Below are 12,450 nucleotides of genomic sequence, written 5' to 3' on the forward strand. Positions count from 1 at the left end.
TTATTAGCTGTCAAAGGCAGTGAGGCCTCACCTGTATGAGACTTTTTGTTAGAGCCTCACCATTGCAAAAGAAAAAGATGAACCTAAGTATTAAAACAAAACAAAGTTACATTACCTCATGGAACTTTCTCTGAATTTGGAGAGTACACAGACTCATTCTTAACACCCATACTTAGGATTCTGTCTTTCCAGTTTCAAGGATTCCAATATTATCTTCTGACTTCCATGGGCTCCTGCATTCATATTGTGCACTCGGATATATACACATAGACAGACTTATAGATAGATGGATAGATAGGTAGATAGATATTTAAAAGAAGTAGTAATCTGAAAATGAACTGATAGGTTACATAATCATATAAAATTATACAGTTGTGATCCAACTTTTAAAGGGCCCGTGCAAAAGTATTGATTCTTCAATTATTTGTTGCCGCATAGTGAGCCCAAATTTATGATAGAAAATTGAGCAGTATTTTTTCTACCTAATATATAAACTTTAACTACTTTGAGCCCTTGAGTCTCAAAATGATTGAGGTCATATACTAGATTCAGTGTGTACAGGAGAAAATTTGAAAATATTTTTATGAGGAAAAAAATCGTGTGGAAAATGAAATCTGTTGATATATGATAAGAAAGACAAGGGATAAAAAATACCCAGTGCTGCTTGTTGCTCTGCTGCTTCTCATTAGTGTGTGCTCACTTTTTACCCCCTAAGATCATACCCTTTGTTAGGCAGCAATATTCTGCTAATGGAAAAAAGAAATGAGCAGTTTACAATTATTTAAATAAGACATAGTTTTGCTATTGCTAGAAAGTAATAGAGAGAACTCTTCCCCTTAAATGAATAAAAATCTCAAATAAAATTAGAATGCCTGTACCTCTCTAGTCATTAAAGGATGACATTACCAACAATTTACAGAGAAGAAACTATCGAAATGCAATAAAATGACATTATCTTGGCAAAATTAAGATTTCTCTTTCTATGTCATGCTAGAATTGTAGCTGAGAGCTGGCCTTTATAAGACCAATGAAGAATCTCTGTATGAATCATGATTTGCATATTTAACAAAGTAATTTATGTTGTAGTTTATAATCCACACCACACAGAGAAAGAAGGATTATAGTACAGACATACCTTGATTCATGTATGTAAAGGAGTACAGCTTAACACTTCATTCTCCAGAGACAGCAAGGTTGCTATATAGTGTTGATAAAAACTACTTTCATTTTTTTGTTCACCATGGAGATAATGGTTGATTTTTATATTTAGGCAACATGTATGTTTAGTTAACTTAGCAGTTCAATAGTAATCTGTAGTACTTACATGTCTTCTATCTTAAAAATATCTTCATTTGTGTTCAAGTAGTTAATCATATTCATTAGTTTCTAATTACAGTCAGTAGTCTATGGGACTTCAGATATAGTAGAAGGCTTTAATTTTACATCATCAAATCAAGATGTGATATGGTGACATCATTGTTCTACGAGTTATTTTTCCTTCATGTTATTATGATTATGGACTAAAAATATGGGGACCAGTTTTAAGAATCTAACAGTTAACAAAAAGAATCTAACAGATAATTGTAAGCTTCAGAAAAGTGCGACTCCCAATAAAATAACAAAGACAGATGCCAATTAAACTATCATGATGGAACAAATTGAATTATATTATCAGCAGACCCTAATAAAAACATTGTTTGTGTGTGTGTGTGATTTCTTAAAAGATGGACAACAAAGACTGTTGGAGAAATAATGATCTGTGCTTCTTGTTAGATTGTTAGAACTAATTAATAATATGTTTTAAAAATATAAATAGCAAAGCCTAGCTATCCAGTTTTCAGTGATGAGAGCAGGAAGAATACCACAATAGAAAAAAGATAATTAAATTAGATGCCAAATTCTGAAAGAAAGTGGTCTTCTAAACTTCCATGTTCTATTTATGAATCTGTCCGTCAATGTGTAGTTGGACATAAGAATGGAGGATTTCTTTAAGAGGTTGTTGTTTAAATATAGAGATGTTCATCTTCTATATTATAACAAAATCCTTTATCAAAGAAAAATGCATTAAGAAAGAGAGCTTTTAGGAAAAAAAGAGCAAAGGGTCCTGGGGAATGCTTCCATCTAAATGGCAAGAGGCAACATAAAAGACAGGAAATGAAACTGAAAAACCCAAACACTATTTAGAATGAAGGGAATCTGCATTTGGAGTCAAGCTAATATTATACTGAGCTAAATATGTATTCATTGTATAAAGTAGTCATTTTGTTTATGTAAAAGAAATAAAATTTTCACAAATATTAAAATGAAGGGACCCAGATCACTTTGTTATATAATATTCTCTAAAATCAAACATAATTCCTTATTCTAGGTGGATGATCTTATATTAAACATCACTGTCTTTTTCTGTACAATACAGAGATTCTTGTGGAGCTTATTGGGAAAATAGGTTTTATACTTTTAAAATATCAATATTAAATATACTTTTCAACTTTTTTTCTTCCCTTCAGGTTCTCTCCCCTTTCCTCCCTACTCTCCTCAAATTGGTTGCCTCTTCTTCCCCATTTAGTATTGTTACATATATAGATATACATACAATCTGCTGAGTCTATTTATGTTGTTCCTGGGTATGGCTTCAGGGCTGACTACATTTTTTTGAAGTTCCTATTTAGGGGACTCATCCCATGGAAATGAAAACTCTCCCACTCTCAGCAGTCATCAACTCCCTATAATTTCTCGTCCAATGATATTTCCCCCTTCTACATTACAATTTGCATTGCCTCTCTCTTTTTTATCCAGCCATTTTTGAGAAGGTTTTATAGCAGCATTTTTGATATTCTGATTCCTAAACTCTTCACACTGCTTCTTTGTTGTTTCTTGAGCTAAACATAGAAGAGGTGAGATGTAGATGAGCCCATTGCTACTGGGCTCCTCTTGGTATAGTTGATCTCTGTATTGTGTCCAGTTGTAGAATACTTTTGTTTGTTTTCCATTGGCTCTAATGGGGAAATTTGTTTGAATGCATACAGTTATCTGTGCATACTAAAATAAGATATAAAACATAGTTATGAATTATGCTAGCCTCAGGATATGGCTATAGTAGATTCTCTTCTAAAATCCATAACCTCAGTAGTGGCATTTGGCTAGGTTTCTAGAACTAGGCATTATTTCCCTCCTGTTGAGGAGTCCTGAAATCCAATTATATAGCTGTTGCTTACTACTGGCATGTGAGTGCCACTTACTGCACCTTTATGGATATCTTGCCATGTGATCATTGTTGTAGTTCATAGGTCTCACAGCTGGGTAGGAGTATTAAGTGTTTTGTCTCTGTTGGTAGCTTGCATAGTATTTAATTTGAAAGGGATTTTTATATACCATTTCTTGGTTTTCTAAATATGAAGTCCTTCCATAAAAACTTAAGGTGTAGCCCTGTTCAGATATCAGTTTGGTTACTAGGGCAACCTTAATAGTATTATCAACTAAACTTGTTTTTATATCACAAACACCCTTTACAAAGAGTCTCAGATAATTTTTACCTTGATATCCCTAAACACACACACACACACACACACACACACAAACATGCAGGCACTCACTGACATACAAGGTCAGCAAGGCAGGCAGTATTAATCCTGATTTCTAAATGAAAAACATATAGGACAGGAGACTATGCATTTTTCCCAAAATCATATGGAAAATAAATGGGACTTAGGCCTTCTGAGTACTAGACAAGTTCTCTGGTTTTGTTACTTTGCAATTGTACATTTGTTATTCAGTTACCTAGGACTCCTATGAAAAGCTTTAGGATTTCTTCAAAGCTTATCAAATTATCAAGGGATATGATGAATTTGCTATTTGTTATATATAATTAAAATTTGACTATTTGGGATTGCATACATTGGGCTATGAATCTAAAGTTAGTGATAGCTGTTTTGGATTTATTTTGAGTCTTATTAATTCTTCCTGCCTTTTATTGAATGAATTGTCTTTTAAAGGGTCCTCACTGATACTTCCTGAGTTTCAAAGAGTTAATTGACTTACAAAATATGTTGAGGTTACATCCAGGAAATTATTCACTTATCTCTTAACATCTAGAATATTGTTTTTTTTTAATTGTTATGAATTCATTTCTGTATACTGTGGGTATTTATGTCAAGTAACAAAATATGTCAAGTAAACATTATGTATTATTACTAATAATTTGGTGCAGTTATTATCATTTTGAAAACATTCCCAAATATTTCTTTATTTTCTACTTTGAAAATATGAGCAATAAAATTGTTGAAAAGGTTTGAGTGCATGCCATTGGAAAAACCAAAACATATTTTTATTGATCTGCATCTCCTCAGAAAATATCATTGTTAAAATATGTTTGTCATCTTTTCCTAATCATATCCCCTTCCACAGACTTTTTTCCCACTTCTAAACCATTAATCAAACAAGGAATGATACTAAAATGTCAACTGTGAAAAATTTAAGAAAAGAGAGAATCAATATGAAACAAAATATTAAATATTCCATTTCCTGATTACTAAAAAATGTTGATGAACTCAAAATTGATAAAGCTACTATTTTTCATAGTGGGGCCTCAGCTCCATCACCATGTTTTTTTTTTTTCTCTCCATTTCTGATTCCACAAAACATGGGACCATTAGACTTTTCTGTTAAATGACATATGGCTGCCATCAAAAGTCCTATCTTTAGAGGATCCATTTTATACACTTGCTTCCTCCCCTTCTGTGACTTTTGAAGCTATTTGCCTGCTGTCCTTGACTTACTGCCTTTACTTATATTCTCCCCTTTTTTCTCTGTGTTCCCTTCTAGTTGCACTGGGCATACAACATACAGATTTCAATCATAATATCCAGCATCAGTCCCGTACTTTTCCTTAGGCCATCTTATTTTTCCTTCCTCTTTCTTATTGCTCTTTTCAAATCCCAACTTCTAAGTGGGAGACTGAAGTCACACTGCCAACCTAATGCGATGAAATTTTTAACCCTACACTGCCATGAAGTTAGAATGTCTTACCGTTTTTACCCCTCTGTTCTCTGTGCTCTCAAAACACAGGAGTTCATTTTCTATATTCATAGATAAGAATAGTCTTCCTTTTTCTTTGTGAATGAGAAAATATCACTTTTATTTACTGTCCTATATTCTCAAATAATATATTATTCCTCTCCTTTAATAATTATTTTCTCATTCGGTATTTAGTAGCACTGAAGTCTGACCATGACTCTAACTTTTTTCAAACAACTTGCAACAACATAAACCCCATGAAGTCAGAGGGAGTAGTGTATTCCCCTCTCACATGTTTGTCCTTCCTGTTTCCAAAGGACAATACTGTACCATTGTTAGCTTCAAAATTGATGTGTTTTATATATGTGCATTAGAAGAATGTCAGCTACTTGGTTTGGCTATACTTACCGTGTTTAGAAGTACTATTACCCTACAACCTGTTGTTACTAAGAAAATGTAGAGCAAATTGGTTAGAACCATAGGCTAGATTATATAACTTTGGATATTGGTTCTGCCACTTATGTGTTATATGACCTTGAGGACATTTTTAATGTCTAGGTTTCTGATATTAAGTTAGTAACAAGATATTTTGTATAGCGAGCTATTGAAGATAAGTTTTGTGTGGGAAATATAATTATTAACATTGAGACCTATAGCTTTGTAATATCTTGAACTACATTAGCTTCCTTTTTAAAGCCTATTGTAACTGTACAGAAATCAGTTATAAAGAATATGTTCAGGTCAGTTCTTAAATCTTTAACAACTCTAGGAGTAAGCCATATAGTGACATAACAGAGAGGTTAATTGGTATGAAAAATTTGATTTCTCTGTCTTATTTTGAACAATGATAATTTGTTAATTGAGAGGAAATTTGTTTTACTATCTTGTAGCTGATTTTTCTGCTTTTATTGCCTGGAATTATAGGATCTAGCTATGAATTTCTGCATACTTTATATTGTTTATGTTTATATTTTATTTAATTTGAGGGTTTTAGAAGAAAAAAGTTCCCCAGCATGCTTTGCTCTTGTCTATATTTTTGCTGTATAAAAACGTGTTTTTTTCCTCCATGCTTATATAGGAATATAGTCTTGTTCATTTCTGTGAAAGACACATAACCTTCTCTAGATTGTGGAATTGATTATATACATTATACCTGTCAAGGGATAGAAACTGTCTCTACAAAGATATCTTATAGCATTGCGCTTATAGAAGTATCTAAAAGACAGAAGTCTGCTTCCATGCTCTTCTTTATTCTATAAAAATCCATATTTGATTTCTCCTTTTTCATATCCTTATAGAAAATCTGGACTGGGAATTTGCTGGTATCTCAAGATAGCATTTTTTAAAAATCTAGAACATGAATCAGCAAGGTTTTTCTACAAAGAGCTTAATATTAAATATTTTAGATTGTGTGCACCAGATAGATCTCCTGTTACAAGGACTTCACTCTGCCTCTGTAACGCAAAAGCAACCACTGACCATACATAAATGAATGGGGCTGGCTGGATTCCAACAAAACTTTTTTTTTTTACTCGACCACTTATGCATGTCCCCTTCAGTCTTTGTTTCTATTTAAATAATTTATTAATGTAAGATAATTCACAGTAAAGATCATAGTCTACAAACATTTGCGTTGATATTTTTCTCTTCATCTAAAATCAAAAGTTCTATTTTACTAATTCATTTCATAAGTTTCACACTAAAGTCTGTATTCTTTCATAATATTGTACTAAGCTTTTATCAGTCATTCTCTTATTTCTGGTACTTTTGTTTACATCATGTTTATACTACTATAAATAATACCTTGTGAATTTCTTTGGTGAACTTTTTTTTTTTCTTTCTTTTAGAAAGTATTTTTTTTTTTTTTTTAGGCAGTTTGAGGCTAATATACCCTAGTATAGCCAGTGAGAATGACGGTGAGGCCAAAGGAAGTTGAAACTTTTATTGGCTTAATACCTTTGCTCCCTTCCCTTGCATCACTGTTAATGGGACAATTTTATAATTTAGGAATAGAAAACAGTTTGGGCTTTGAAGTGTATCCTCCTCTTCATAAGCTAAATTCTGACAGGTATTTTTATAGTTTTCAGACCTTGTAGGTTTTTTCTTTTTTTAATTTAATGAACTCCTGTCACCTCCAAATGCAATTACCTTTCTGCTTGTTATTGGCAACATTTGTTTCAAGAGAAGTGTTGTAGCAAGACTTCTCAGCAAGGCAAAACATCTTAATAGAAATATCCATGGTGTCAGTACAAGAGTAGAGGAACTCAGGGAAAGGGGCACAGAAAAAAAGGAATAAATTACAAACATAGCCAAGAGGGAAATGACCTTAACCAACATCTAGAAATGTTTGTACTTGAAATGAGGCAGGGGTGCAGAAATTATAACCTAGATTTATAGAACCAGAAAGTATCTACAGACTAAATTATATCATAGCAATATACTGAAACAATGTAACTGTTATGAAGTCAGATCAATATGCAAATGCCTGTGGGTGTCCAGTGCCCAGGCAGAACTGCTTCAGCAGGCAGCTGTTTATTTGAAATCTCAGCTACAATAGTCCTTGTATTTAAAGCTAAGTAGACCACAGTTAATGCTTGATCACTTCCTCCAAAGTTCTGTCTGTTGCTGGTGCTAGAAACCTGGGAATCATTCTTACTAATTCTTTCATTACCCCTCACATTTCATCTATCTAAAATGCAAACTATCTCTAGTATCTTTAATCATCTCCTGGAAGCCTTTCCTATCTTTCTGACCATACTTAGGGTAATACCCCCCCAAAAAAAATGAAAAATAAAAACAGAACAAAACAAATGAAAATCTTATTACAGAGCCTCACTTATCTTTCTAACCTCATTGTTGTTTGTTTTTGAAACCACTCTTTGTGATGAGGTAAAAATATCTATTTCCACTAGATTTATGGAATGATGGTAATAAGATAAATAATCAAGCTTTGTTTTACGTAGGGATCAGTTTCAGTAGTGATAAACTCCAAGAACTATCAAAATCATATTCCTTTTACTTCCCTTAGTTTGCATTGCCTTATTACTGGGCACCTAGCAATCCTGTTAGTCTCTATAGTTAGTTAATGAAGGTTGACAATTTAGCCATAGAGTTAATAAACCCCTGCAAGCATCTTCTGTCTGACCTGTAACCCTATTATCCAGCAGAACAAATGCTAATCCAGGCAGCAGAAATGTGGAATAGACTGAAATGGCTCCAGCATTCTGACCCCAGCATAATGTCACTGATGCCATGACAACCCTTGTTCAATTTAAGTGAAATTGATAGCTTTGTACTTGTACTTACCTGGAGACTTCATACATTAAACATGTTTTCCCCCCAAAATTGGGTCAAGTACAAGTATATCCACACTATATCATATAATCCTACTAATTTCCCTAATGAGTTCAAGACTACAGTTCCTGAAAAATTTGACCATGATCACAAACAGTAGACTAAGGAATATGATCTTCTTTTATGTAGCATTTTAGCTTTCTAAAAACACTTTATATATATTTAGTTCTTGCTGAAAAACATTGAAATAGTTTACTAATCCATCTGCTTCTTTCACACCTTACTAAGCAAATAATATACTGGAAGAAAGCTGTTTTTAAATGACTACTCTCATGAAGTCATTGTGAACGCACACTTAAAGAGTAAGAAGTTAAGACAGGCTTCATAGCAATAGCTATGATCTCAGCCCTGGAGACAGGCAATTATTGGAGGATGTGGGCTTTTGGCCTAGCCAGGATTACACAGTCAAACTCAATCTCAAACAAATAATCAAATAACCCAAACCAAGGCAGATAGTTTGGGAGTGTCTTGATGAGAAACAGTACGATTTTATCACCCTAGATTATTACAGTTTTACCACTATTAAGTATAAGACTTTTTCCCATGTGCTTTTTATCTCTTTGATTTTGCTGTAATAATTACTAAATTGTTAGACTGCAGAATGAAGCTCACAAATAGTTTTGTACTGAAAAAGTTAAGATTTTAAAATTTTAAAATTTTGGATTCCTTAAACTTTTTTATTTTTCTTCTAGGCTTAGTCAACATGCCTTCATTTTATATGAGTTTTTTTTTATTTTATAACTTTACTAATCATTTTAAAGCCTCTATTGTCATATTTAATAGTGTCTTTTGACAGTGTTTGTTTTTGTTGCTAGTTTTCTGATTCTGAGTTAAAGTAAGAGTACATTGCATACATTTTACAAGTGAAGGTATTAGTATAAGACATCATGAAGGACAAACCCTGTCTCAAAAATAGTAAAAATAAACTTAAAAATAAGAATAGCACTTCCATTACTTAACTCTCCACAGGAGAGTTCAAAATAGCCCAATACCCCCTCAATAAATGCTCTACATGACCTATTAAAAGTTGATATGTGAGTGATCAGAATCTTTTTTTTTTTTTAAGGAAAATGTTTTGATTTTGTTTGGTTGGTTTTTTTGTTTGTTTGGTTGGCTTTTTGTTTGTTTTTGGTTTGTCTTTTGGTTTTCATCTCCTTCCATTTATTTTATTTCTTTGAAACAGGGTTTAGATACATAACACAAGCTGGATAAGCTGGGCTCCTCCTTCTGAGTGCTGGTATTTTAATAGAAACATTCTTTGTAAAAAATTTTGCTCTTCTGATAATAAGAGCAAAAATTCCAAAGAGTTTCTATCCAGCATTGTTTTAGAGAAGATTCAACTTGCTATGTACTTCCCAGTCTTAGCCTTGAGCTAATACTGTCAGCAAAAGCAGGAGATTTCGGTTTGTTTTCACCTTTGATTCAAAAATTCACACATAGTATTTGCTGTAGGCAGAATAATAGTTGCAGGGGAGTCAGCAGGTGGGGGAAGTGAAGTTCTTCATGGGCAGCTGTCCACTGCTGTAGATTTGTAGTCAGGATATAGGATTTTTTTTTTTTTGCCTAAAAATCATTATTTAAAAAGTTTCTTCCTTATTCCCCTTCCTCCTCAATCTAGCTATTTAGTTACCTTCCCCTAGTTATTGGTAAATTTTCTTTCTATTCTCTATTCAAAGTTTAGATTCTTTATTTAAACATATTGTGTTCAGATTTTGGTTTTCAGGACTAGAGACTCAACACGTCAATGTACCCAGATACTGAAATGTACTTACGGAATTGTTAAGAGTTAAACAATGTGGTAGTGGTTGTGTTTCCTTACTATAGTTCTTTCACACTCTGATTCAGTTCAGACCACATTATGAGCTCCATTTAGAAAACTACCTTCCACTCACGGGGACATGTGATAGGGGTATGTGAAGGGGTCAAGGGAGCACATATTTTTAAATTATTGTTACAAAGAATGCTACTTAAACTGGAATAGTGGCACACATGTATGATCCCAGCCTGTGAAAGATTCATGGTGAATTTCACGCCAGTGTTGTCTGTATATCAGTACCCCCCCCATCCCATAATAGAAAAAAGAATGCTAAGGAATCGTAGCTAAGTTGCATGTTCTCTTAAAGTTTTAAACAATAATTTTCTTCTATGTGCCACTTTTGTATTTCATTTTGGAGTGATATGGATTAGGAATTCCATATCTAGGTCCTATTTCCCATTTATGTTTTTTAAAGTCCAAATAATCCCTTGGTGATGAGATTTTGCCATTGTCATTGTATAAACATATTGGCTTCATTTCCATGTGTAGCGTTCATATAAAATGAATCTGTTAGCTTATACATGCATTTGAGAAAGCATACAACAATGCCCATTATTCAAGGTGCTTTTAATATCTCACACATGCTTTCTGGATGAGTCATTTTAATGGTGTGTGGTTCAGCTGATAGTAATTCAGCTGAATGTATTCACTTATGGAAAATTGGCAAAGGCTTGTAGTCACTTTTGAGCCTGTTCACTCATAGTCTTACATGAAGAAATTTTTACTTGCCCTTTTTTTGAGCTCAGATGTAAGAAGAGCCCTGTTACTTTGTCACTGTTTAAAACTGATTAAAAATTTAATACAGAAGGAAAAAAGAAAAACCAAGTTCGTTGGAAAAGCTTTTTGATTTTATAAATAATTACATTGTAAATATAATCTAGAGAATGTCATCTAAGTACTATGATTTTATTTCTTTAAATTTGTATTAGTTCTCCTTTATACTATGTAATTGAAGAGTCTTTCCATCCATTTTGTCACTTAAAATATTTATCTTATATTTTGCTTGTCTTAAAGTCATAAATTTAAAATAATTTGACTAAAGATCGGGCTACTATCATATATTTGCCAGAAGCCAAGAAATGCATGCATATATTTTTCAACTCCAGCAAGTAGATAAATAAAATTTGAAAGGAAAGTTTCTCCTACATATAACTCAAGAGAGTATACTATGCTTAAAAGGTTATTTATGGAGTACATGAAAGAAAGCTATAAGAAAGAACATGGTAGCTATAATTTAATTTTTAGTGTTACAATTCAGATTCAGTAATTCAATAGCAGATGTAAAAATTGAAATGAGAAAAAAAATGAATTGCCGAATTGCCACCAGACTGACTAATCAGTCATTAAAAATGTCCGTAGTGGGGATTTACTTGGATAGAAAATGTTTGCACTGTCATAAAAGACTCCGTAATTTATATTAGTGAACTAATACAATGACAGGCACAAAAATACACCCTCAGCCCGAGGCTATTCCAAAGACAAGCATTTGTAATCCAATGTAGTACATAACTAGTTTTGGAGCATCTGGTACTGCCACTACCAGGAAAAGTACCCCACTTCTCTCTCTAGTAGGGTAGGAGCTGCATAAATGTTCATTATAAAACTTGACTATTAAGTTTGGGTTTTTTTTTGTAATATTTTTCGTTTTTCACTCTGTGTGTGTGTGTGTGAGTGTGTGTGTGTGTGTGTGTGTGTTTTGTAACCATGCCATGTTACACATGTAGAAGCCAGAGGATTAGTTTTGGGAGTAGGTTTCCTATTTACATCTTGTTCTAGGCAGTCTCCCTCTTTTCTGTTGTTTTGAACCCTTCCTACTTCTCTTGCTTGTAAACTGGCTTATTCTCCTGTCCTGCCATGGGCATTGCTAGGATTACTATTTGGGATTCCTGCTTTCTCATGTAGATTTTTCTGTGGTATCCAGGAATTGAAGTCAATTTGTCAGGCTTTTTACCCATTCACCCAATTCATTGACTCCAGCTCTTATAATTCTTAGATTAAAACAGTGTTTTTAACAAGTAATTTACCTGATAAATCCATTATCATTCTTAACATTTTTGGATTTGTTCAGTATCTTCATAAAATTCTACAAAGCCAGAATAACTTTTAAATGTTTCTAGGGACTCTTACATTGTTTAGTTTCCAAAAACATTTGTTAAATTTGAACTTCCTTGTATTTACAGTAATTATCATTACTTTCCAGACTTAAAAGTCAATGTACCCTGTAAAAATGATGTACAGAGAACACAAATTAGGTTTAGTACTTTTCA

General features: G+C 33.0%; 1 protein-coding gene across 4 annotated transcripts in view; it reads left to right on the forward strand.

Annotated features, from left to right (window-relative positions):
- Diaph2 (diaphanous related formin 2) overlaps positions 1–12,450 on the forward strand; it is a 678,308-nt gene that overhangs the window by 393,925 nt on the left and 271,933 nt on the right. The gene's annotated exons all lie outside the window — the stretch shown is intronic.

Source organism: Mus caroli, chromosome X (genome assembly GCF_900094665.2).
Source record: "Mus caroli chromosome X, CAROLI_EIJ_v1.1, whole genome shotgun sequence".
In the NCBI taxonomy this organism is placed as follows: domain Eukaryota; kingdom Metazoa; phylum Chordata; class Mammalia; order Rodentia; family Muridae; genus Mus; species Mus caroli.